General features: G+C 41.8%; 1 long non-coding RNA gene across 2 annotated transcripts in view; it reads right to left on the bottom strand.

Annotated features, from left to right (window-relative positions):
* Nucleotides 1-16,865: 16,865 nt before the first annotated feature.
* The window catches only part of LOC127582377 (uncharacterized), a 33,821-nt gene continuing 23,048 nt past the window's right edge, over nucleotides 16,866-27,638 (bottom strand). For both annotated transcript variants that reach the window (XR_007958107.1, XR_007958108.1), the window contains exon 4: nucleotides 16,866-27,484. This is a non-coding gene — a long non-coding RNA (uncharacterized LOC127582377). The remainder of the gene's footprint in view (nucleotides 27,485-27,638) is intronic.

Below are 27,638 nucleotides of genomic sequence, written 5' to 3' on the forward strand. Positions count from 1 at the left end.
CCAGTCTCATTCTCTGCATAGAGATCAAACACAGAGACACAACGCAGGGAGAGCAAACATCCAGAACTGGCTCCCTACCAGTACAATGCTTCAGCAAAAGCTTCTTTCTAACTCTGTGCTTGTAAGGCCACGGGCTGAGGTCACTTCCATTGAATATTGCGGCTGTTACCAAGAGAACTCCATGTCTGTAGTCAACCGCACTCTTCTTAATGTAGACATGTTTTGCAATGCTTGGTTGCTTTACAATCTTGTGGTTGCAAGCATGGAATCTCAGTATTTCCTGACATTCCAGACTGTCAACCACACTTGCAATTAATTCCATCCGTTCTTGAAATTACCTTTTAATGCCTTGTAGAATAATCACCATAGGGGAATTTAACCAAAATGATCATGTATCAACTGATTCCCACAGTGGGAGTTGCTCATTGGTTATCCCACTGTTATCAGACTCTTGAATGGATGTTTCATATGCTAAAAGGTGAACCCTTGATCTCCCAATTTACCTCATCGTGGCCCTTGCACTTTATTTGTCTACCTGCACTGCACTTTTTTTGTACCTACAATGTTATATTGTACAATGCTACAATGCAGGCACGGTAGTGTAGCGGTTAGTGTAACGCTTTACAGCGCCAGCAACCCGGGTTCAATTCTGGCCACTGTCTGTAAGGAGTTTCTACATTTTCCCTGTGTCTGTGTGGGTTTCCTCTGGGTGCTCCGGTTTCCTTCCACTTTCCAAAGACGTACAGGTTAGGAAGTTGTGGGCATGCTATGTTGGCGCCGGAAGTGTGGTGACACTTGTGGGCTGCCCCCAGAACACCCTACGCAAAAGATGCATTTCACTGTGTGTTTCGATGTACATGTGACTAATAAAGATATCTTATCTTATCTTATTCTGCATTCTGTTTCTCCTTTCACTACCTCGATGTACTTGTGTATGGCATGATCTGCCTGGATGGCATGCAAAACAAAAGCTTTTCACTGTATCTCAGTACATATGACAATAATAAACCAATAAATAGATTGACTATATGCAAATGCATTGCTTGGAAACTAGAGAATATCAGGAAGGAACTGAGGGTTAATGTTTCTTGCAGTGCTGTTGGTCTGCATTAAGATGATTTAGCCCCTATGCACCATGTTAATAGCTCAGATGATTTGAAACAAGGAAGATATCAGGGATCAGATGTCTGTGGAGAGCACGTGAATCTCTTTAAATCAATTTTCTGCTTTGACTTTCTTTTCCAGTGTACAAAAGATGAATTTGTAATCAGTTATACTGTCCCAGGAACAATCTGATGGTGAGTCATGAACTGCACCCCATATTGGACCATGGACCTCAGCACCATGAAGCCAGGGAGCTGCACAGTCCAAGATGGTAGTCTTCATGCGAAGGGTGATTGAAGGTTCGGGCACTGTTGAGCAAGCATCAGCCCTCAAGGGAGTCAAGAAGACAGGGGCACGGAAAGGAGAATAAGCAGGCAGGAGGGTGAGGGGGAAGGGAGTAGTGAGGTATTGATTCTCAAGGAGGTGGTGGGATGTGAGGCGGAGGTAGGTAACGGTGGCCATGTTCCTTCTGTGTACGCTCTGACTCATCCAAAGGTAAGTAAGTATGTTTGAAACATTTTATTTGTTAGTTGTGACAGGGATGTGTCAGTCGTTCCCCATGGTTAGGCCTTAATGGAGTAGTGGACAGTGTGTTTCCAGCTTTTGAAACATATGTGCTATTGCCTGGCACTATTGTAGGTATTTACTTGAGCATCGCATGGATCAGTTTTTATTTAAAGAGTGAAACACAGATGCAGAGGAAAACTTGCTTGGGCTGACTGCACACAGGTGTGCATTGCATTAATGGAAAGTGTTATACAATGTGCTAGTGATTTTATGATATGGGATGGGTTCATTCAAGATCCCAAATTTATTATAAGAGACAACTTGCACTGAAACACCAGGCTAGCATGCATTGATGAATAGCTGGCTGTACAGCATGCATTATTGCCTTCAAAGAAATTCCACGCAGCAATTGGGAACGTGCTGAAGATGGTGTGCATTCGCAACTGACCTCTCACATGCATCAAATTTTTGGATTTTGTTGATATTTTTTAAAAAACTTGTTTCAATTGTCACTGGTCACCAGAATTTAAGCTGTTAGAAGTCCATTAGGTTGGTTCCCAGGAGGGGCCTTTGTTCCCGTCACCTGGGCCTAGTCAGCACCATGGGATGGGATTGACATAATCCCACCCACGATCATACATGGCCCCTGGGCATCTGAAAACTTTTCACATCTAAGGAAATTATTTTAAAGTGTAGTCAATATTGCAATGTAAGATGGAATTTAAGTTAAAAAAAGATTCTGAAAAATCTATTTGTCAAAGAAGAAAGTGAATCTCCAAGAAAAAGCTACAGGGAAGCAAACAGTTGTAGTTTAACTGATTTATTAGTGCACCTGTTTTTAACCAGTATGGGGACCAATTACTAATGATCTATAATCACCTGGACAGGGAGAAAATATGTTTGTAGCAGAACATAAGGAGCAAGAGCTGGCTGCATTTCACCTTGAGTCCACTTTGCCATTCAATAAGATCATGGTTGATCTTGTACCTGCCAAATGCTACTTTAATGTTCAGTTTAATTTGGGATCTCATACACGACTCTTTCCCAACTACCTGGATATCAGATTCTGTAAAGCCACGTTCTTGTGCACCTTGCTATCCAACTTCTATGAAAAATTAACCTTGACGGAAAATCTGAGACCTACAGTGTGTCACAAACTGTATGAATTTTGTTCCAGGATCCTCTGCATATCTGATGTTTGACACACGATAGACCCTGTAGAAGTGCAGTGGTGTCCAACAATGTACAACACATGTGATGTCCAACAATATACAGTGGTGTCCCACTATGTACAATGCTTGCTTGGCGTATACTTCTGGAACTTTCTTTCTAATGGGAGTGGTCCGGGCACGTGAGAACACATGAACGAACACATGTATGAACACATGAATTAGGAGACCACTTGGCCCCACATACTTGTTCCATCATTCTTTATGACCAATGGATCTGACTGTAACTTTAGCCATGTATTCTTGTCCATCCCTGATAACCTTATGTCCTCTTGCTTATCTAGAAACTATTACCTCTACCTGACGTAAGTAAGTTACCTTTGACTTATTTATCTACTGGCTCTCCTTTATGCCCTACCCAATGGTACTGGTACGTACCCTCCTCTGAGCTTGTGAAGAACACTCAAACGCTCAGCCTCCATTCCCACAGATCACCCAAATCCATGCCCACACCTCCACTGAACTGACGCTCCCATGCGCCAATCACTCACCTCCCCAACTCACCCAATTCCACCTCAATATTCTCAGCTCTCTGATCCTGACTTATTCTGCAATCCTGCCCCTTTAGTCACTCCCTGTTGCTGGGGGAATCATTTATTCTGCAACGCAAAATGATTTCTATTAATTTTGTTTGATACATTACATCTTGTAATTCTGAATATGGAAACTACCATTAAAATAATTTGAGAACATTCTTCAAAAAAATGACTTTTTTCTTAATCCTGTTCATTCATTTTGATAATGTAATCCTTTTTGTGAAATAATTTCAGTGGCAAATAAATATTATTTTTAACCCCATGGGGGTGGAAAGAGTGTGAGAATGTGCGGAGTAAAGAAACTAACAGACGTTGAACCAAAATGCTGAATGCCCTGATGTACTGATGTGATGAAATGATCTGTATGGATGGCATGCAAAACAAACTTTTTCACTGTACCTTGGTACATGTGACAATGATAAACCACTTTGTCCATTAGATCCATCCAGATTCATTGGAAAGTTGCTGCTGTAGAAGTGTGGATGAGCATCTGGATGTGTATCAGAGCTCGATTCAGCGCCATTTAAGCAGTTGTTTCATTTTATTCATACAGGATATGGATGCAACTGGCAAGAACAACATCTGTCATGAATCCCTCTCCTGAAGGTAGTGTTAGACATCTTCTTGAACTACTGCAAATTTTGTTGCAAGAGTACATGGTAATAGGCAAAGGTTCATACTTTATAATGCTGAAATAATAGTAACACATTTCCAAGTCAGAAGGAGAGGGGAATTCGCATGTAATGTTCCCATTTGGCTACTGCCAAGGTTGCTTGTGTGGGAGTAGCCTAGGTAAGTTGTTGTGCATTTTGTAGATTGGTATTTGTTTGTTATTGTCACATGTACCAAGATACAGTGAAAAACATTTGTTTGTGTGCCATCCGGACAGATCATGCCATATGTAAATACATAGAGGTAGTAAAAGGAAAACAGAAAGCAGAATATAGTATTGCAGCTACAGAGAAAGTGCAGTGTAACATTTCTTGTCATGCTTAATGTGCAGAGATAGAGGTTCCTGACTTCAACCCTAAATTTGCTAAGTGGGATCTGTATCCCCTCTGCATGGGTGTAATGGCCTGTAATGTAACAGCAGTGGCCAGCATAGCCAATAACCAGTGTGAAACACAGTTATGTGAGTTTCCAGTGTGTGACATATTTCAGGGACAAGGATCTTCTGTAAAATGGGCAAACAAATTGGATCTGTTCAGGTCATTAGATTTAAAATTGAATTGTCAGACAAGGGGGTTACTCGATAGGAAGCATTTATTTACAATCCATCTTTTCTTGTACACCATGGATTTCTTCATTGGATTCCTTAGCAAAATCTCCATTAAAAGTAAACTCTAAACAGAAAATAAATAAATCTCTTAGGAAATACAGTTAGAGATATGGCCTTAGCTTCATTCTACTAAAATCTAATACTCCAGTACTAGATTCTACTGGTTTAATTCAGGGTGGGATGTTTCAAAAAATGAAATAAGACTGAATAATGAATTAATTTTTCATACAAAATAAAATGAACAGCTTGTACAAGACATTTGGGAGTCAGTGGATTGGCTCCCTATGTGTAGAAAGAGGACCTTACTGGCTTGCTGCAGATGCGAAGGTTCAAACCATCCACAACACGGAGGCATGATGAGCGTGCTTGATGATTCATTGGCTGGTTAGTCACTTAATGATGCATGTGGATGTCAAACACTGTCGTCCATCCACGTTATTAAAATAGACAAGTGACATTTGGATTTGACAACAATCCCAGGATTGAATATTTTGAATAGCATTAGGTGGCTGTGTCTTACAGAGTGAATCTGAGCTTCAGGAATGGAATAATACTTTGGGCATTGCATTGAAACTGAATTAAATTTATATTATGAACCTACTTTCAGTGGAAGCAGCCACATTCGATGGTGGGGTGATGGGAGAAGTAGGTAAGGAGGATGGTGCAAGAATTTATTTCAATGCCATTAAGGGACACAAATCAAGGAAGACCTGCTCCGAGATATTGTATGCACTGTTTAGTGACAGAATGGCAGATGTAACATGTTTTGCCACGTTTAATGCTACACTGGAAACTCACTTGAGAACTTCCACTCATGATTCACCTCTGCAGTAATCCTGTGATGTCATTTTGCTTGCACCATCACTAAGAACCCTCACGCTCACCATCCGGGACATGCCCTCTTCTCTTCACTACCATCAGGGTGGAGGTACAGGAGCCTGAAGACCCACACTCAATGACTTAGGATGGATTTCTTCCCCTCCGGCATCAGATTCCTGAATGGCCATGAACACTATTCGTTATTCCTTTTTTTGCACTATTAATTTATTTTGTAATTTATAGTAAGTTTTATGCCTTCACTGTCCTGCTGATGCAAAACAAATTTCATAACATATGTTAGTGATAATAAACCTGATTCTGATTTTGATTCTCTGATTCTGTTGCTCCAGTGGGTAAGCTATAAGGGAACTAGTATCCCATAAGTGACTAGCCGTCACTCCCGAAATATGCTGGAAAAGACACCTATCTAAGTCTCTCTATTTATCTTTGCATCTAAGCCCAATCTCCCTCAGAAGTAACCTTCTCACCATCCCTGACCTTCTAGATCTTTTACCTCTAACCCCCACGCCTCCTGATTCCTGATCATCCCACTGCTCCCAATCCCCACACAAACCCTTCCCTGCTTTGATTCCCATGCCAGTTCTGATTCCCAGTCACCCCTGGGGCCCTAACACACAAGCCCTTTTTAAGCCTCAATTACCACCTGACCTTCATTCCCAACCCTAACGCCCCATCCAGTCACAAAAACCTGCACCCATCCCAAAACCAAGTCTCATACTAGGCCAACATCAGTCAAGCTAAGGTGAATTGCACTTGTAGTTAAAAACTTTTAAAAAAAAACTGCATAAGCCAGAAATGTAAAATAAAAAGAGAACATGCTGGAAATACTCAGCAGGTCAGGTCACATCTGTGGCAGGGGAAGACAATGAGTAGATAAGATAGCTGAGGAGTTGGTAGGCTTGTTAGTAGTCAGCCTGTCTCCTGACCTGAAGACAGATGTGGCCCAATTTGCTGAGTATTTCTGGCATTTTGTGCTTTAGTTCCACTCAGAAGTACCTTGGCCAATTTCCCATTGGCTGCTAATTGACCCAGAAATGATTGCTTGTGCAACCTAACCAATGCAAAGAGATCTAGTTTTCTCAGTTGAAGATCCTGCCAAACCTATATTGTTTTCTTGGAAAAAGAAAAAAAGTCCAGCAAAAGTCTAACACTGAACAAATGAGTTGGAAAACAAAATTTATGAAATGCAATTAATTTTCTTGCATCAAGAAGTGCCCTTTGGAGAAATTGTGCAACATGAAAAAATTTTATGGAGCAATCTATTATTAGAGTCATAGAGTCAGAGAGAGAAACACATAGAAACAGACCCTTCATCTGAGGGAAGGCATGGTAGTGTAGTGGTTAGTGTAACGCTTTAAAGTGCCGGTGACCTGGGTTCAAATCCGACCACTGTCTGTAAGGAGTTTGTACGTTCTCCCCGTGACTGCGTGGGTTTCCTCCGGGTGCTCCAGTTTCCTCCCACATTCCAAAAAGGCGTACAGATTACGAAGTTGTGGGCATGCTATGTTGGCACCGGAAGTGTGCCGACACTTGCGGACTGCCCCCAGAACACTCTGTGCAAAAAGATGTATTTCACTGTGTGTTTTGATGATAAATCTGAGTAATAAAGATATCTTAAAACCACAGAGTCATAGAGTAACACAACATGGAAACAGGCCCTTAGGCCCAACATGTCCATGGTGCTAGCTCCAAGTTAGTCCCATTTCCCCACATTTGGCCCAAATCCCTCTCAACCCCTCCTATCCACATACTTATCAAAATGTCTTCTATTTACTTTTATTTACTCGTTCATGCCAGGCATCAAGCATCCATTTTTATACTAATTCTAACCTAAACCATTTTATTCTCCCCATATTCCCGTCAATCCCCCACCCACCCCCTTCCCTATTTTCAAACACTCACCCACCAGAGACAATTTACAGGCAACTGACCAGTGGGAGCAAACCGGAGCACTCAGAGGATACCCATCCAGTCACGGGGAGAATGCGCAAACTCCACACAGCCAGTGCCGGAGGTCAGGATTGAACCTGAGTCCAATCCTGTGAGGCAACAGCTCAATTATTTGTGTCACTGTTCCATCCATGTTATAAACCAACAATCATTTTAAATGTCCACAGAATGTTTCCAAAGTAAATAATGCACCTGTTGGCTTTGAAAGTGAAAATCTTACGAGATGTATTAGAATCTTGGAAATGTTCCAGAACTGTTGCCAGTCACTTTGTTCCTATAAACTGGTTTATCAGAACAGAGAGTACACAGGTAAATTATATTATGTTATTGTTATATTATTATATTATAATAGTGGCATTTAAGAGGCTTTTAGATAGAGACATGAATATGCAGAGAATGGAGGGATATGGATCATGTGCAGGCAGAAGAGATTTTGTTTAATTTGACATCGTGTCCGGTGCATGTTTCTGTGCTGTATTTTTCTATGTTCCATGATAATTTCTCCTACATCTTAGCACAGAAGTACTTCTGTTGGTAGTTTTTTTAATAGTGAAGTGGGTGAAAGAAAAATCATCTCCAAATACCCAATTCCTGAATCTCTCTAAAGAACCTGCTTCTGTGCTGACTGCTTTTCTTCTGTGCACGGGTGTCTGTAAATCTCTGATGCCTGCACCTTGATTCAGTCTAAACCAATCTTCCCTGGGGCTTGAATTTCCTCTGAAATCCACAGCTTAGTGCATTCAGGGAATATTTCTTTGGTTATTGTTTGATTTAGATGTTTACAGCCTCTTTGAATTAGCACAAAAGAACAATTTTATTTAATTATATCAAAAAGAGTAAGTTAAACCACTCTGAGTCTCCCTCCAATGCTATTGTGATAATCTGCTTCTTAGCAGCTGACTATAATGAATAAGTGGATTGCATTGCAAAACAATGATGATGCATGAGTAACATGTGCTTGTTTCAACTGCTGCAAGCTGCTTATTAAATCTGTGCTCCCAACTTCTTTCCTGATTGTAGAGCCCAACTGGGTTGACTACTCTCATGCAATTTCACCGGCTGCACTTTCATGTGGTGTAGGTTGAAGTCTTAAAGGTGAGCCATTCGTTGTCCCCAGATGTTGCTGGAAGTCATTTTTAGGTTTGGGAGACAACAACAGGGCAAGTCAATGACCAGGCACCCAAACTTCCAACAAGAATCAAACAAAAAAAACTGCAGGTGCTGGATATTTGAAATAAAAATCAAAAAATGCTGGAAATATTCAGCAGGTTAGGCAGCATTTATGGAATGAGAAACAGAACTAACAGTCTAGGTCAAAGAACTGTGATTCTGACCAGACTCTGTTTCTCTTTCCATAACTGTTGCCTGACCTGATGAATGTTTCTTACATTTTCTGTTTTTCCCTGAACCTAACGTGGTTCCAGGTACCTCAGTGGATGAAGTAGAAAGGAGGAGGGTGGTCATCCATGCCAAGAGGACGGTGGAAGGAGGTTTCATTCAAGGTCAATGTCATGCCATGAGTGCAGTGCCGGGGAAACTTTAATCACCTCACACATGCATTCAGTGTTAGTGAAGGCATCAACAGATCCAATTTCCCAATAATGTATTTGTTGCTGCTTGCGATATACCCTAGTTACTGGCCCTTGCAGCTTATTTATCTACCTGCATTGCTCTTTCTCTGTAACTGTAACACTATATTCTGTATTCTGTTACTGTTTTTCCTTTTGTTCTACCTCATTGTACTGATGTATGGAATGATCTGTCTGGATGGCATGCAAACAAAGCTTTTCACTGTACATATGACAATAATAAACCAATTACCTAACAATCCCTTTCAACCACGACTCCTTGCTAGTGTTGGTATGTAGCACAACATCCTTGCGAACCCACTGTTACTCCAAAATGCACACACCAAACTCTCATGGCTGACGAAGGTGTTCAGCGAAGGCTGACACATCACCCACACTGCAAGGCACTCTCGAGCACACTTCTCTCCCTCTTGTAGGACAAGATGGAAGACAATTGGTGCCTGCAGCAGAACATTGACGGGGCAAGACCACATCTGTCAGGGTAGTGTAGCGGTTAGTGTAACGCTTTACAACGCCAGCGACCTGGGTTCAATTCCGGCCGCTGTCTGTAAGGAGTTTGTACGTTCTTCCCGTGTCTGCGTGGGTTTCCTCTGGGTGCTCCGGTTTCCTCCCACATTCCAAAAAAGATGTACAGGTTAGGAGCTGTGGACATGTTATGTTGGTGCCAGAAGAGTGGCGACACTTGCGGGCTGCCCCCAGCACATTCTCAGTAACGCGAAAAGATGTATTTCACTGTGTGTTTCGAGGTACATGTGACTAATAAATAAATATCTTATCAGCAGCTAGGGAAGAGTATGCTGGACAATATTAGAGCAGGTGCCACAAAGTCCATACAGACCATTGAGGGTGACAATATGCTAATGTTTAAGCCACCTTCTCACACCTGACTGCTGTTCTTCACATGAACTCTTCTGCTTTACAAGGTGCAGATGGTTTAATCCTCTGCTCACTGTGACCCTACCCTTGTGCCTGTCTGATTTCAAGTAGCCAAGAAACCTTGGCTTGGCCTCTGTTTCTGAACACTAAGGCAGCAATAAACAAGGCACTTTGTCACGTGATCGACATACAGGTAGGTACTGGCACTCCGTCGTCTGAAAAAGGTGATTTAGATGTGACATTTGCACGTGGTGAGTCACCAGGTATGGCCTTGCAGTCAGGGCAGGGTTTATTGGTAGCCCAAGTGAAGTCACACATAGATACTGTTCTAAAGGACTCAAAGTGGGGATGTCAATGAGACGTCCAAGGTTGATGAATATATACAACTGTAGAGACACCGGCAGTGTCTACCTGAAAGCCTATATGAAATGTCAAAGAGCACTGGGGAGGACTGCACAGGTCTTGGCTTGGAATTTGCCCGGATTAAGCTCCACCTGTCACCTTCTCAATATACATAACTTGTCCAGATCCCTTTGTAGCCTCTGCACTCTCCTCACTGCTAAACTTGGTTATTTTCAGAAGACTTGGATACGTTGCAATTCAGCCCTTCATCTGTACCTTTTGTGAAAACCGTAAACAGATCTCTGAGACTTTCCACTCCTGAAAGGGGCCTTACAGGTAGACTGTGGTGAAGAAAACAACTGGCACAGTGGCCTTCATCAGTCAGGGCACTGAGTACAGGAGTTGGGACATTATGTTAAAAAGGGAGTAGCAGGAATGGAAAATTGTGGTCTTCCCCCTCCTTTCGTCAACTAAGCTAACAAAAGAGCTAGAGTCTAGATTTTATTGCATATATGTGCCGGATGAATTTTAAATGCATTCATTTTGATATTCCTTGTCTCCTATTTTAAATGGGCTATCACCTCCCCTGAAGTACAGGACAAAGGAATATCATATAAATGTTTAAAGTATCTGCCTTTTAAGATCATTGACAGTCATTTTTAGCCTTAGGTGTTAGAGACTGTTTTTAGGGAGCCTGAGATATTGCATGTAGTTCTACTTTGCACAGGAAACAAGAATACAGGAAAAGGTTACGATATGTTATAGATTGAAATAGGAAACAGACATCTGAAAGGCTGTTAAAGGAGGTCACACACGCGAGGCTGTAACAGGACCAAATTAACACATTGCACATATGACAAGGGGGCAGTTGTGTCCTGTTATTTCCTGCAGTTTCCAAATTCCAATGCGGATTCAATTATGTATTACTGAAGGGAACAGTTAAGATGATTTATTCTATCAAATTCGGTATTTAAGCTTTAATATGGGAAGCTATTTGCAAGGCTGGTACTTGTATCGCATGAAGACCCTTTAAAACTAAAGGACGTGTGATGGATTGAGCATTCCCAGAGGATCCGCAAAGAAAATAAATAAATTAGGAAGAAAATGCTTCCCAAAATGAATAATCAGCAGCAGTCCACTCCATTTTAACTTTGCTTGGCATTGGGTCTTGATGTTTTACTTGACGTGTTTCAGGCTTGTGTCATCTGACAGATGATTAGCCATATCACTATGAAGCTGTCAGTATCCACCACAGCAATCTGGAACACATCCTCTGCAGCATTCTCTGGGAGCTCTGCGCTTTGTAATAAAATGCCCTTTCTCTTTTCTCTTTTAGTTTACTCTAGCCACCGAAATCTAAATGCTGGCAGCATCAGTTAATATGAACTCCTTTTCCAAGGTGACCTCTAAGTTATCCCCATTAAGGCAGCTTTATTGAGGATCACTGTGAGAAGGCCATTAATGTGAAAGGATTAAAAACTGAGAGAGAGAGAGGGAAAGGATTCTGCAAAACTTCAATGAATGTGTTAAAGAAACCTGCTATTGTTCTGGAAAATCTGAATAATGTCAAGATTCCCTGCTCCCCTCAGTGGCTCCTCTCCACCATTCCAAAAATGGAGCTTTGTGTACAGTTTTGGTTACCCTGTTACAGGAAACATCATTAAACTGGAAAAAGTGCAAAGAAGATTTAGGAGAATGTTGCCAGGACTCGAGGGCCTGTGTTATAAGGAGAGGATGGGCAAGCTAGGACTTTATTTCTTGGAATGTAGGATACTGAGAGGCGATCTTATAGAGGTGTATAAAATCATGAGGGTTATAGATAGGGTGAATGCACACAGTCGATTTCCCAGGGAAAGGGAATAAAAAACTAGAAGGCACAGGTATAATGTGAGCCGGGAAAGATTTAAAAGGGACCTGAGGGGTAACTTCATACAGAGGGTGGAATGAACTGCCAGAGGAAGTAGTTGAGGCAGGTACAATAACAAGACTTAAAACAAACTTGGACAGGTACATGGATAGGAAAGGTTTAGAGGGATAAGGGCCAAAGGTGGACAAGTGGGACAAGCTTAGATGGGCATTTTGGTCAGCATGGATGAGTTGGGCTGAAGGGCCTAGTTCCATGCTGTATTACTCTATAACACTATGAATCTAAATAACGACCTCACTGAATTTGTGGCATTTATAGCTGAAGACCCCTCTGTGAGTTCTTGTTAACTTGGGTCATCATAGAAAGAACACATGAAAACTCAGCATTGCGTTATGGACTGTATGAATTTATCAGTTGTGGTTAGCTCAATGCTGAAATCTTTGAGTAAGCAAATTCCCTGATTGACCAGATAAGGGCCTAGTTCACCAAACAGTATAAAAACAAAATAATGCCAATTCTTTTAATATAACGAGACACACAGTGGCTCATTGATTTGCTTTGGCTTGTGAGCAGAATTTTTGTAGCTATAGACAATGCTAAAGTTGGTTGATGTAAAATTATCTGCACTCAGATAAATTTTCATGTGGGTGATAGGTGGATAAAGGGCAATGTGAGAGGGATTCAGTGTTTCAATTATACTTTATCAACAGAAACAGTACTATGATCTTTCTAACATTCTATATCTGTCACTATCCCATGCCAATGACTGCTTAAAGACATCGGTTCCAATGACACTTCCAGACTCAACTTCTCACCACTTTTATATGGTGAAGTTTATCTTTACACAAATTTCTGGTCATCCAATAACCTGGTATCAACGTGCCATTTTACATGTCCATCGCCTTTGTCTTTGAGAACTTTGTTGGCTTCCTATTGCCCAACATGTTGACTTCATGGTCCTTTTCCGCATTTAAAATTTTTTCCATGGCCTTGTCCATCCTGCCTGTCTCCCTAGCCACCTCTAACCCTGTGTGTTAGTTCTAATACTCTGTTTTCTGTGCTCTGCCTCCCTCTTTTCTGCTGTGGTGACATAATACTCAGTCATCAGTCTGGAATACTTCTGCTAATCCCTACTCTGCCTTCCTGTAGCGATCCCCACCTCTGACAACTCTTGTTCACTCCCTCCACCATCCCCAAACAGTGGCTGCAGTGTGTGCCAACTACAAAATGCATTGCAGTTATTCAGCTGGGCTACTCTGACAACACCCCCCAAGCCCGCAACCTCAAGTACAATAAAAGGCAAAGGCAGAAGGCACTCCAAATCACACACTGCATGGACTTTGACATATTTCACTGTTTCTTCATTGCTGTTGAGTTTATATCCTGGTAGTCCCTCTGCAAAGTCACTGTCAAGGTAGCTTCACCAAACGTACAGTTCAAGAAGGCACAGTGGTGCGGCAGGTAGTGCTGCTGCCTCACACCTTCAGCAACCCAGGTTCAATCCTGACCTCTGGTACTGTCTTTGTACAATTTGTACGCTCACTCTCTGACCATGTGTGCTTCCCCCAAGTGCTCCAGTTTACTCCCACATCCCAAAGACATGCTTATTCATAGATTAAATGGCTAATATTGATTACCCTGGTGTAGGTGAGTGGTAAGAGAATCAGAGGGGAATTAATGGATATTTGAGAGGGAATAGGTTTCAGGGAAATATGTGGGGGATGGGACCAATGGGATTGGTCTGAGAGCTAGCATAGGCTTCATGGGCTAAATGGCCTCCTCCTATGAAGTAAGGATATATGGAAATGAGAGTGTAGCTCACCACCAAAGGAAGGTAGGAATAGGCAATAAAGGGCATTAAATGAATAAATAAATTGCTCACCAAGCCTTTAATAGACACTGAGTTAAGGCTCTGGGCGTAGAGAAGATGCAAAGAAGGGTACTTACTTAGTGATTTAATCTTTTGCCTGAAAAGTTGGCAGAAACAAATTCAATAAGTAACTTTAAAAAGGCTATTGGTTCTTTTTTCAAAAAGGACAAAATTTGCAGGGCAATGGGAAACAGGAGATAGATGGGACCGATTAACAGATCCTTCAGAGAGATGGCAGATAGACTGAATAACTACCCCATTCTGTATAATTCCCTGTAGCTTGCTTGCTTGCTCGCTTGCTCATGGTTTTGCCCTGCCAGTGAAGTGATCTACAATGTTTTATAATGCTAAATGTTTTGTGTACATAAATTAATTGTGTGTGTATTTCTTGGAGACCTTTATCCGTATTAATTGGTGACAATCCTTCATTAATATCAGAGTTCTGGAGCTGGCTTGCACAGTACTAAAAACAAATCACCATCAGCATTCGCATCGGTTGATATGATAATCACGCAGTGATGAGTGGAAAAGGTGAAGGCATGAATAAATATTCCAGGGCTAGTGAAGGGGAATTAAGTCAAAACTACCCACTCCTGATCACAGTCCTTCACTGCAAGGTGCATGCTTGTGGATAGCAGCTTAGACAGATGATGTTACCACACTGAAATCATCTCACTGCTTCTGCCTGCTATTAAAAAAAAGTCATGTGGATGAGGTAGTGGAAGGTCACTGATGCTCCTGAAGATTAAGTCCATCGTGATCCAAAGACTCCAGTTTTCAGAAATGATGCAAAAATATGAACAAGTCTGTAAAGAACACACTACTGAGAGGGACATCAGTAATGTAAATAGACCGTACATCTGGGAGCAAGCCAATGCAATAAACATTAAGCCGTTCAAAGTTTCTGCCCTCTGGTTCCCCCAGACATTTCCTCTCTTCCTCACATTTTTATTGCATCACTGCAGTATCTTCAAGCAAAGACCACCACAAGGGATATGAAAGGCCCATCACTTCCTCCGGCAAATCCTGCAAATATGTTTTATTGGCTGCCTGACAATGGCCATTGTTCCTGAAGATGGTTCAGAGGCAGATGGGAAAAACTGAAATTATTACTGACGTGCAGTGTTATGGGAAAATGTTCCAGACGTAATTGTCAACTTATGTCATTAAATATATTCAAGGCTGAGTTATCTATTTGTGTATAATGGGAGGATTAAGAGCTGGTGGGATGGGGGATTGGAGAATGAAGCAGGAAAGTGGAGTTGGTGCCAATTAGTCCATCAATCATGAATGGTGGAGTGGGCTCAAGGGGCCAACTGGTCTACTACTGCTCCTGTTTCATTATCTTTTACAGCTTGCTTCCCAATATTACTGACCGTGGCAAATATTTATTGCAATAAAGTTTTAAAGAGCTTTGAATATCCTATTCAAGTTATATCTTCAAAGGTAATTCCATTAACATTACTATTATTATTTCATCCCACATTCTAAAGACCTACAGGTTAGGAGCTGTGGGCATTCTATGTTGGCACCGGAAGGGTGGCGACACTTGCGGGCTGATCCACAGCACATTCACAGTAACGCAAAAAGACGCATTTCACTGTGTTGGGCAGGCATGGTAGTGTAGCGGTTCAATTCCGGCCACTGTCTGTAAAGAGTTTGTACGTTCTCCCTGTGTGTCTGCGTGGGTTTCCTCCGGGTGCTCCGGTTTCCTCCCACATTCCAAAGACGTACGGGTTAGGAGTTGTGGGCATGCTATGTTGGTGCCGGAAGCGTGGCGACACTCGTGGGCTGCCCCCAGAACACTCTACACAAAGGATGTGTTTCGCTGTGTGTTTCGATGTACATGTAACTAATAAAGAAATCTTATCTTATAATGTTTCAATGTTAACTTTGGAAATCCTCCTCTTCTGCTATCCCCCACCCGTGCACCCATCCAGCCGAGTGCCCTAATGTGTTCATGAATCCACTTTACTCAGAGGGTTGAAGGCAATGTATCTGCATCAAGAAAAAAACTCTACATTTCAGCAGAAGGCACATTTTGTAATTTAAGGGTAAACTTGCCTACTTAACACCAAATCTGAACAGATGAAATTATAGTTCCAAGCATCTTTATCGAGGGCTTAGTAATGTTTTCAATGTCCAGGCCGTGTGGAGCTTTCGCAAAACACAGGTAGCACACCATGTGAAACTACAGAGCATTCAATGATTAGTAACAGCACATGGCGCAAGTAGATTCACAGCTTTAGAACAGAAAGAAGATCTCACTGATGGCAAAGGCTTTCAAGCATTCTTACTCATAATCAAAACATCACAATTCAGTTTAGAATCCAACTGAAGTCTGTGGTTATTCTGCATGAGCAAAAAGTGTGATATATCATGAAAATTGCTAAGCTTAACTGGGTTCTGTTACCTTTGCAGTTTAGCATTCCTGGCCAACTTCCCTCATTATCTTCTCTGTAAATTTGACACAGTTTAAAATTCTGCTGTGCCTCATCCTTACACTCATTACCCTTGTACTTCCTGATTCCTGACCTAAACTCTCTGCTGGTTTAACAACTCTTTCATTTAAAATTCTCACACTTGTTTTCAAATCCCTCATGACCTTGGTCCTTCCTAACTCTGTAATCTTCTCCAGGCCTATAAACTGTGAGATCTCTGTGTTTCTCTGAATCCCCACATTTCATCTCATTGGTGAGTGTCTTCAGATGCCCAAGCCCTGAGCTGTGGAATTCCCTTCCTTAATCCCTTTACATCTTTTTCTTCCCTTACACACTCCATAAAACATATCACTTTGAATGAACTATTAGTCATCTATCCTCATACCTTCTTTTATGGGTCTACATGTTGAGATCTCTCCTGAGAAGCATACTGAGACTGTCACGTTAAATGTGCTGTATGTTGTTATAGTTTGAATTTCACTCAACTTTTCACTGAGAGATAAGTGGGAAGATTAATTTAATCCAGTCTTATTTCTGTTATATGTTTATTTGGGAGACGGGTAGGAAACTTATTATTTTCTAGACAATAATTATCACTTGAAGGAGGGAAGCGCACCAAATAAAACCAATGTACAGCCAACGTTAAATAAACCAAAAGCATAATGCAGAAACCTGGGCGAGTGAGATTATAGCACTAATACTGAATATGCGTATTAAATGCCTTTGTTGTTTTAAGGAAGAGCGTTTATTTTTTACAGGTTAATGACTTAGTTAACACAACAGGCAAAGAACTGAGACATTACATCATAACAACTGGCAGAAGTCTAATTTCATGCGACAAGTTGATACTGGCAGATCCCATGAGAGGCGGAAATAGGAGCTTATAATAGGAAAGTGCAAGAAAAAAGTGGCAACAGCAAACATGGTTTTGTAAGCAAATGCACAGAGATGTGACATTTTTAAACCATTATACGTACTTTGCTGTACATTGCTGTTGTCTATAGTAATGGTGAAATAACTTACATTTGTGATTGATTGAGGAATAATCAATTTAGTCAGAGCGAGTAACAAGTTGTATTTTTATAGCGATTTAATGCAGGGAAACATTTCAATGTCCCTTAATGAGAATTTAAATTAGAAAAGAGCATAAGTTGAGCCAGGAGTTTGAGGTGATGAACAAAAACTTGTTTGAAAAGATAGAGATTAAAAACATTTATTAAAAGAGACAGGTGAAACTGAATGGCAAAGGCAAAAAAAAAAGTCATGTAAGAAATAAAAGCAAGAGTAGGCCTCGTGGCCCCTTGATCTTGCTCCACCATTCAGTAAGACCAACTCATCTTGTGCCTCAATTCCCTTTTGCTATCTAATACCTGTTTCTGCCTTGTGTCCAAAAATTTAGCAATGGTAGTGTAGCGGTTAGCGTAACGCTATTACAGCTGCAGTGACCCAGGTTCAATTCCGGCCACTGTCTGTAAGGAGTTTGTACGTTCTCCCCGTGTGTCTGCGTGGATTTCCTCCGGGTGCTCCGGTTTCCTCCCACATTCCAAAGATGCACGGGTTAGGAAGTTGTGGACATGCTATGTTGGTGCCGGAAGCGTGGCAACACTTTTGGGCTGCCCCCAGAACGCTCTACGCAAAAGATGCATTTCACAGTGTGTTTCGATGTACATGTGACTAATAATAAAGATATCCCATGAATGGCTGACCTCTTATCCTGGGGCTATGCCCCTTGGTTTTGGGCTCTGCTCCCTCCTTCCCCTGCCCTGCGTCCAGCAGAGATAGCCTCCCCATATCTACACTATTGACCCTTTTCAGGGGGTTGAGAGATGTCAATGAGATCACCTCTCTCATTCTGCTAACTTCTAGGGAGAACAGGCCAAAGTTACTCAATCTCTTCTCATTGGACAACATCTCATCCCAGGGATCAATCTGTTGAACCCACTCTACATTGATTCTTAGGCAAAGATAATATGAAAGATAATAATGTGATATTTCTTCAAATTGAGCCTCACCAAAGTTCTGTATAATCTTACCAAGACTTCTCTTTCTGAAGTCTTTGTAGCTTTACAAAACTTTCTCTCTTTGCAGCTTTACAAAACTCTAGTTAGGCCACACTTAGGGTACTGTGTTCAGTTCTGGTCGCCTCATTATAGGAAGGATCTGGAGGCATTGGAGAGGGTGCAGAGGAGATTTACCAGGATGCTGCCTGGATTGGAGAGTATTGAATATGAGGAGAGGCTTAAGGTGCTAGGGCTTTATTCACTGGAAAGGAGGAGGATGAGAGGAGACATGATAGAGGTATATAAAATATTGAGAGGAATAGATAGAGTAGACAGTCAGTGCCTCCTTCCCAGGGCACCAATGCTCAAGATGAGAGGTCATGGCTTTAAGGTTATGGGTGGGAGGTTCAGGGGAGATGTCAGAGGGAGGTTTTTCATCCAAAGAGTGGTTGGTGCATGGAATGCACTGCCTGGGGTGGTGGTGGAGGCAGATACATTGAACAGGTTCAAGAGCTTGTTGGATAGGCATATGGAGGAACGTGAGATAGTGGGATATGCGGGAGGAAGGGGTTAGGTAGTGTGAGGGTGGTCTGATGGACGGCACAACACGGTGGGCCGAAGGGCCTGTTTTGTGCTGTATGGTTCTATAGTTCTATGGTTCTATGGAAACGGTGTTTTCTTTGCATTAATATATTATGATTTTTGGAGAATTCTATTAACATGTCCTTTATGATGGAATCCAGCATTTTATATATCAGGTTAGTTGCACTAGAGAGACACAAGAGACTGCTGATGCTGGAATTTGGAGCTCAAAATAAACTGCTGGAGAAACTCAGCAGGTCAGGCAGCATCTGTGGAGGCAGAGGGAAAGTCAACTTTTCAGGTTGAGACTCTGCATTAAGAAATGTCAGCCATCCCTCTGCCTCTACAGATGCTGCCTAACCCATTGAGTTCCTCCAGCAGTTTTATTAGCTGCTATAGAGTCTGTTTTTTTCTCTCCCTTTAATAAAATATTATCCTTAATCTCCTTAGTTTGCCATAGATGGATCTTGTGGATTTCTTTTATTCCTCAGAGGAATGTACATTGTTTTGGGAATTTTGAATTAGCTTAACTGCTTGACATTATTTATCTGACTGTTAATTGAAGTTTCCAACTTACCTTAGCTACTTTACCCTCCACACCTACATAATTGGCTTGGTTTTCCAAAACTTTAGCTTCTGACTAATCAGGGCCTCTCTCAAACTACTTGCAAAGTGCCATCATATTGTGATCACTATTCTGTAGAGGCACAGTAGTGTCATGGTTAGCGTAACGTTATTACGGCACCAGTGACCTGGGTTCAATTCCGGCTACTGTCTGTAAGGAGTTTGTATGTTCTCCCCGTGTCTGCGTGGGTTTCCTCTGGATGGTCCGGTTTTCTACCACATTCCAAAGACGTACGGGTTAGGAAGTTGTGGGCATACTACGTTGGTGCCGGAAGCGTGGCGACACTTGTGGGCTGCCCCCAGAACACTCTACACAAAAGGTGCATTTCGATGTACATGTGACTGATAAAGATATCCTATCTTATAGATCATTAATTAACATTGTTCCAGAAAACTGCCTGAATACATGCTATGAATGCATTTTCCAAATTCTTTTTGCTTATTTGATTTGCTCAATTAATCTGACACCCCTGGAAATATAGTATTACCTTCACTACAAGGTCTTCTGATTTCATGAATAATTGTGCTGCTGTTCTTAAGGAATCTATAAACTACTCCAAATGTACTTTTTTTCGTCCCTTGTTATCTCTTATCTCCACCCATACTGAAACTATTTCCTGTTCTTCTCTGCAAAGCTCATTCCTTGCCACTGCTCTACCATTCCACTCTGGACTCCTGTTTCATTTTGCTCATCCTTTCTTACCAAGTACGCTTGTCTCACTTGGCTTAACATTATCCAAATTGGAACTTCACTTTATAGCCTCATCCTTTCCCTTTAAATCTACAATCTTTCCCTCACTTGAACCCTGCCTCCTTTATTAGCCTGAAGCCCTGGCAAGTAACTCGCAGAATATAGGTTCCAGCTGGTCTACATGGATTTGGTCCCAATGGACATGCTCTCTCTTCCCCCATATTGGTGCTCATGACAAATGAATCGAAACATCTTCTTCACACTACACTCATTGAGCTACAATTTAGCTCACTGATCCATTGAAATCAGTATCAATGTATCAGTACCAGCAAAAAGTTCAGGCAAAAATTTGAGTTTATTACCTTTGAGATTTTGGATTTTAATTTGGTCCCCAATTCTTCAAGGTCTTTCAGCAGAACATTTTACTTAGTTCTAGCAATGATTTTGGTTCCTGTAAGGACTGCAACAGCCACATTCTCCTGCTTCCATTCCAAGTTTTTTTCCAACCCCCAGGTGAAGTCCCTTACCGTGACATTGGGCAGGCAAAACAGCCTTTATGACTCTTGGTCACCACTACAGAGATCAGTATCCATCTCCCTGAATATACTGTATCTATCATTTTGATTTCCTCAGTTTGCTTTCTTGCACCAGGTACCATAGTCAAATTGCCAATGTCCCTTCACAGCTTTGTTTACAGGCAGCAAGTGTACAGTACAAGGTCAAAGCTTGTTGTTACTGAATCATTGGATCCTGGATCCCCATAGCTACTGATTGAAAGTCACATCTTAACTACTTCCTGGATCAAACTGCTGAGGTTACCCTGTCTAGATACTCACACTGTCTGATCCTTCGCCTCCAGCTCTAACTCTGAGCCAAAGTGCCTCAGATGTAAAATCTTAATGCTGATGTGACTGGTCTGCATAAGCTCCCACATACTGCAGTTGCAAGACATTATCTGCCCTTATCAAGTCTTACTTAAAATATTCACTGAACTGAAGTTTCCTTTCGCTTGATTTTTAATTTGTTTTTAAATAATTAATTTACCTACTGATAGCCTATATAACTTTTAGTCTGCAGAAAGCTAACACACTAATGCACAGAGCAGGAAATGAAATATTCATGTTTACTGCCTGAAGCTTCCACAAATCACAAATATCCATGGCACATAAAAACACCTTCTTCCCACGCTGAACAAATTCCTGAACTTGCCACACTGCTGAAGCTTGCTAGGTGCGATGACAGTTAAAGTATCTGCCACAAGTGTGGGTTGGAGAGAAGGGGGTGGGGGTGCACAGAATACAAGAGTAATAGGAATGAAGGAGACAGGTGAGGAATTTAATATATTTTCTATAGGTTGGAGGAGCTTACAGAAACAGCTTGGGGCAAAGCCATGAAGTTGAAGATAAAGATTTTACAATCGCTGCATTGGGTGTAAAAAATGGCAGTGTTGTTAATGTATACTGGGAGCAATGAGCCAGTTGGATTCATTATGAGACAGGAAACAGCATGTAGATTTGAAGGGTGAAAATGGAAAACTGGAAAGGATGGTATAAGAAAAGTTGAAGCGAGATGTGGTAAAAGGGTTTCAGCAGGTCAGGGCAGCTGCTGTTACTGAATCTTAGAAATGGATAGAATGTGGTCAGTTTAAATTCATTAGGGTGATCAGATGTCCCATTACCTGACTCAGCCTGATGAATAGCTGAAGTTGGGGATGGTAGTCAATGATAAGGGAATGGAGTTTATGCTGGGAGCTCAAAACAATGACTTCATCTTCAATTCTTTGGCTGAAGGAATTTGACTTATCTACAACTTATTTACAACAGTTCCCTTATACAATGAGATGGACTATGACCTGTGACCTCAAGACCTCACGATCTACCTTGTTGTGACCTTGCACCTTATTGCACTGCACTTTCTCTGTAGCTGTGACACTTTACTCTGTACTGTTATTGTTTTTTTTACCTGTACTACATCAATGCAGTCTGTTCTAACTTGATGTAACTGCACTGTGTAATGAATTGTCCTGTAAGATCTGTTTGTAAGACAAGTTTTTCACTGTACCTCAGTACAAGTGACAATAATAAACCAATACCAATACCAACTTATTGTTAGGCAGATAAATAGGCTGACAACCCAAATATAGCCAAAGAAATCATTGAAGAAGCAGAAATCAACCGGGAGAATGAGCAGAGGATTACAGAGAGAAATACAAGCCGCTTGAAGGTAGAATGAATCTCCTGCCCAATCTTGGCAAAGAGTGTGGTGTGATATGCCTGTGCTTCAGTTACAGTGCCCTCTCTGAAATCTGCCAACAGGACAAGAAATAACTACAGAGCAGGGTGTGAACTGCATTGTCATTGGCTGCTATGATCACCCTACCCATGAAATTTTGTGCACCAGGGTCTTTCCAGGCTGCAGCTAGCAAAATTTGCAAAAGCCAACTATTTACCGTCCTCAGTTGTATAAGGGAGTCAATGACATTCTCAAAGAAAGCTAACTACATTTCCCTCTGAATCCAGATGAATGGTCTCGACCCGAAATGTCGACTGTCCATTTCCCTCCACAGATGCTTCCTGACCTGCTGAGTTCCTCCAGAAGCTGGTTTTTGCTCCAGATTCCAGCATCTGCAGTCTCTTGTGTCTACATTTCTCTCTTGCTGGGGAGCAGCAGATGGAAAGCTGTCTGCTAGGACTACAGTCATCCTCCTGACATCAGTTGGCATTAACTCCATGCATATTGGATTGAAGACATCGTACAACACCTTTGAGATATACTGCAACAAACCCTCAACCCACTCATTAAAATGTGACTCCAGGAGGTACATTAGCCAGGTAAGTGACAGGTACAAATGTAGATTGGGTGGCTACTTTGCAGAAACCTGGAATTGGTACCCCTGAGCTTGAGTTGCCTTTCACTTTAATTCTCTATTTTAACTTCTCTTGTCTTGGACTTCTTTCACTGTTCCAATGAACCTCAACATAAGCTTAAGGAACAGCATCTTCTGTCTTGGCATATTGTAGCCCTTGGGACACCTGATTGTATTCAACAATTTCAGATGAGCAGTCAGTTCCAACATAAGGTCATCAACCTGCAATATTAACTCAGCTTTCTTTTCCCCCTCTGTAGATGGCAACCACTCTGCCAAGTACTTCCAGCATCTTCCTTTATTTCAGACTGCCATCAGCTGCTGTTTTGTATCGCCCACTTGTAATATCTTTCTCTTCCTCTTATTCCTCTCCCTCTCCCAACATTCCTACAGACAGATCAGATCAGGTTAACAAACATTAATCATCCGCTGCTCAACAGCACTACCAGCTTTTGTGTGACCTGGATACCTTCATCGCATCACAGACATCCCCTTTGTCCCATTCACCCCTCCCTCTCTCCACAATTGGTAATTGGTTTATTATTAGCACATGTACTGATACACAGTGAAAAACTTTGTTTTGCATTCCCTGTATACAGATCATTCCAAAACATAAGTATCTTGAGGTAGTACAAAGGGGAAAAAGTGGTAACAGAATGTGGAATATAGTGTTAAAGTTACAGAGAACGTACAGTGCAGGTAGACAAATAAGGTGCAAGGGCTATGGTGAGGTGGACTGAGAGATCAAGAGTTCATCTTTATCATACAAGAGGTTCCTTCAAGAGACTCATAACAATGGGATAGAAGGTGTCCTTTAGCCTGGTGGTGCTTGTTTCAAGCTTTTGTATCTTATGCCTGACTGGAAGAGGGAGAAGAGAGAATGACCAGGGTGGGAGGGGTCTTTGATAATGCTTTCCTGAGGCAGTGGGAAGTGTAGACAGAGTCGATGCAGGAGAGGTTAGTTTCTGTGATGGATTGAGCTGTGTACACAACTCTCTGTGACTTCTTGCGGTTTTGGGCAGAGCAGTTGCCATACCAAGCTGTGATACATCTTAACCGGATGCTCAGTTTTAAACACACTTGTTTTCTCTCTTTTCCAGTTCGGAATTGTTAACATTGGTTCTATCTCCAGAGATACTACTTGACCTGCAGAGTATTTCAGCATTTCCTTTTATTCTTTCTTTCACACCCAACTATAGTCATTGTGCTTTCAATCTGCAGCACTCTGCCAGGCCATCAGAAGCCAAAGCATGGCTACTTGATGACATCGGCTTCACTGGTTGGCCACGTGACTTGGTGTGGAGAGCAAAACTCTACCTTTAAACTGAACCTTTAATTTTTACAGAATCACTAGTGGAGCACAGTGTTAATCTGGCATCTTCACCTTCACCATTCACTTGCCCTTCCACTACCACCTGGTGATCTGAATGCAGAAAGGCACAGAGGTTGGACTGTGGTAAGGAGAGGGAGTGCGGTGAAAAAGTCTGCCATCTGCAACTTGTGAATGAAAGCAGGTTTGATGTGAGAAGTAGAATTAGGTATGTGAAAGCCATTATCTTCTGTCATTTCTAGGATAATAAGAACCTGGACCATAATCTCCAAAACTCAGTCAATGGACAATGGGATTAGTATGGATAGGTACTTGATGGCCAGCACAGACACAATGGGCCGAAAGGCCTGCTTCCATGCTGTTATGACTCTCTGTTTCAATCCATCTACTGACCATGGCTCAGTGACAGCTGCTCCAGTGATGCCGGAAATGAATGCTCCAAACAGCTTGACTGGCCAGAATCCCCACGCTGGGATCTTTAACAAGCCCCTGAGATGGAAGGCAGAACCTGGGTTTACATTCTCATCCCAAAGATGTGCAAGGCATGATCTTTCTGTACTCTTGCCCTCCCACGAGCTGAATTTGCTCGTGTTTAAGGCTTGGATATAAAATCTTGGTCGATTTGTATTGATTTTTGTTTAGACTGAGTGCTGATGACAATATCAGAGAATCTGGCTCAAGGGGACTATTGAGCCTGAAAATGAGTGACACACGCTACCTCAGGCCAGAAGCAATTTCTGGTAATAATAATTCCGCTTGCCATTAATGTAGCTGAGTACGTCTGCTGGCCAATTCCTCCTCATGATTTCATTAGCATTTGTTACTTCAGTGAAACAAATTGCAGGAGTCAATACAGGAAACAAAATCTGAATTATATTTTTTTTGTTTTACTGGAGGTGACCACTGCTGGCAAGGCCACATCTATCACCCTCATAACTGCCCTTGAGACGGCGGCTTTCTTGAGCCACTGAAGCCTTCTGAAAGAAGGTACTTGCAATGTGCCATTGCATTGGTTCCTTGGGTCTCCTCCAAGGCGCACACTTGGAAATATACTGTAAGTCCCTCATTGTCACTGGGTACAAATCCTGGAAACTCCCCTGTTGCCTTTGCCTTCTTGGTGGTAGAGGCCACAGCTTGAGGAGATGCTGTTGGAGTGGCAACTGAAATAAATGGCTGTGACAATTTGATTTTCTGTTTAATTCCTTTACAGCATGTGTATTTGCAGTCGGCATTTAATGGGCATTCCAAATTGCCCTATGACGTGATTGGTTTCCAAGGCTAATTAAGAAGGTGATATGGGGTGGTCTGTATTTACATTGAGCCTACATTTTATAAAAATGGAAAACTTCCTTATCCCAGAGATTAATGAACCAATTGGGTTTTTAACAACAATCCAGCTTTTACATGGTCACCATTACTGATCCTGATTCATTTAAATACTTGAATTAAAATTTCCCACCTTCTCTGGGAAGATTCAAACTTATGCCTCCCTACCAATGAACCTGGCCTCTTGATTAACATAAAAGGTGCTGGAGGAACTCAGTGGGTCAGGCAGCATCTATGGAGGGAAATAGACAGTCAATATTTTGGGTCGAGCCTTTTGTGTTGCTGCAGATTCCAGTATCTGCAGTCTCCTGTGTCTCTAGGCCTCTTGATTCCAGTCCAGCAACTTAACCCCCAGTATGTCCATATTTTTAGAAAGAACCACATTCTAATGAACAAAACTTACTACAGAGCTAGTTTAAATGCAGAGAATGTGTTACTTGGTTCCACTCCATTTTGTCAACATGTACGGCTTCTGAGGCAGAGCAATGTTAGTTCCTGATTGGAGGGGTGAAGGAGGGGTGCAGTTGGAGTGGGTCAGAAGATTAGATTTTGGAGTTCTTAGTGAACCCAACAGAAGTGGAAAAAAAATAGAGTAAAATAGAGGGCTATGGGTAAGCCTAGTAATTTCTAGCGTAGGGACATGTTTGGCACAGCTTTGTGGGCCGAAGGGCCTGAATTGTGCTGTAATTGTTCTATGTTTTACGCTCTAAGTGGACATCCCCAGCACCCTTTTGTTTTGCTGTTGGGATCTAGAAGGCGAATTCTGCCAGGCAGAGACCCTGGGGATTTATTTTGAGGTCGAGGTTCCAAATGAAGGATGTCAACTTGGGCAAAGTACAGGATAGCTATCAACAACCAAGTACAACAGCTCAGGAACCGCAACATGTTGCAGGAGAGAGAAATTTTGGCCTAAAATGGTTAACAAAATGTGGCAGAGATTAATATCAATTTAGAATTATCTGATAATAAATTTATTTGACTGAGTGAACTTGATAAGTTTCCTTGATCCACGGTTACACTCGTCATCAATTTTATTTATTGGAAACTAGATCAAGTGCTTCATAAATTGTGAAATTCTTCAGTTCTCTATTTTTTGGGGTGTTCACCTATTTAAAATGTAGATTGCCTCCATTAAAACAGCAATGGGAGGAATGCCATTAAATGCATTTGCCTTTTCTCATCGCCAACAGTAACTTTTGATCTTCTTCCTTTATAAAGAGTGGGTATGGCTAATTAATTCAGCTAAGATCATCTGCAGAAGTGTCCTGAAGAACAAACAGATACTCAGTGATGTGCTTTCAACTGCATCAGATGCATGAGGGTAATGTAATTTCCACCAGATGTCCAAATGATCACAGGCACAAAAAAAAGATACAAAAGCTTCATCTTTTCTTGGACTTTGTGAAGGTATGGATGACACAGTGGTGCAGCTTGTAGAGCTGTTGCCTCACAGCTTCAGCGACTGGGTTCAATCCTGACTTCTGGTGCTATCAGTGGAGAGTTTGCATGTTCTTTCTGTGATTGTGTGGGTTTCCTCCAAGTACTCTGGTTTTCTCCCAAATTTGAAAGATGTGTAGGTTGGTAGAATAACTGGTTACCATAAATTGCCTCTAGTGTGGAGGTGAGTGGTAGAATCTGGGGAAATTGATAGGAATATGGGGATTAGTGTATGATTAGTGCAAAGATGGGGACTTGATAGTCAGTGCAGATGAGGTGGGTCAAAGAGTCTGCTTCCATGTATCCCTAACTAACTCCATGACCCTAACATCACATAACATGGCTGCAACTG

This window comes from Pristis pectinata, chromosome 24 (genome assembly GCF_009764475.1).
Source record: "Pristis pectinata isolate sPriPec2 chromosome 24, sPriPec2.1.pri, whole genome shotgun sequence".
Taxonomy (NCBI): Eukaryota; Metazoa; Chordata; class Chondrichthyes; order Rhinopristiformes; family Pristidae; genus Pristis; species Pristis pectinata.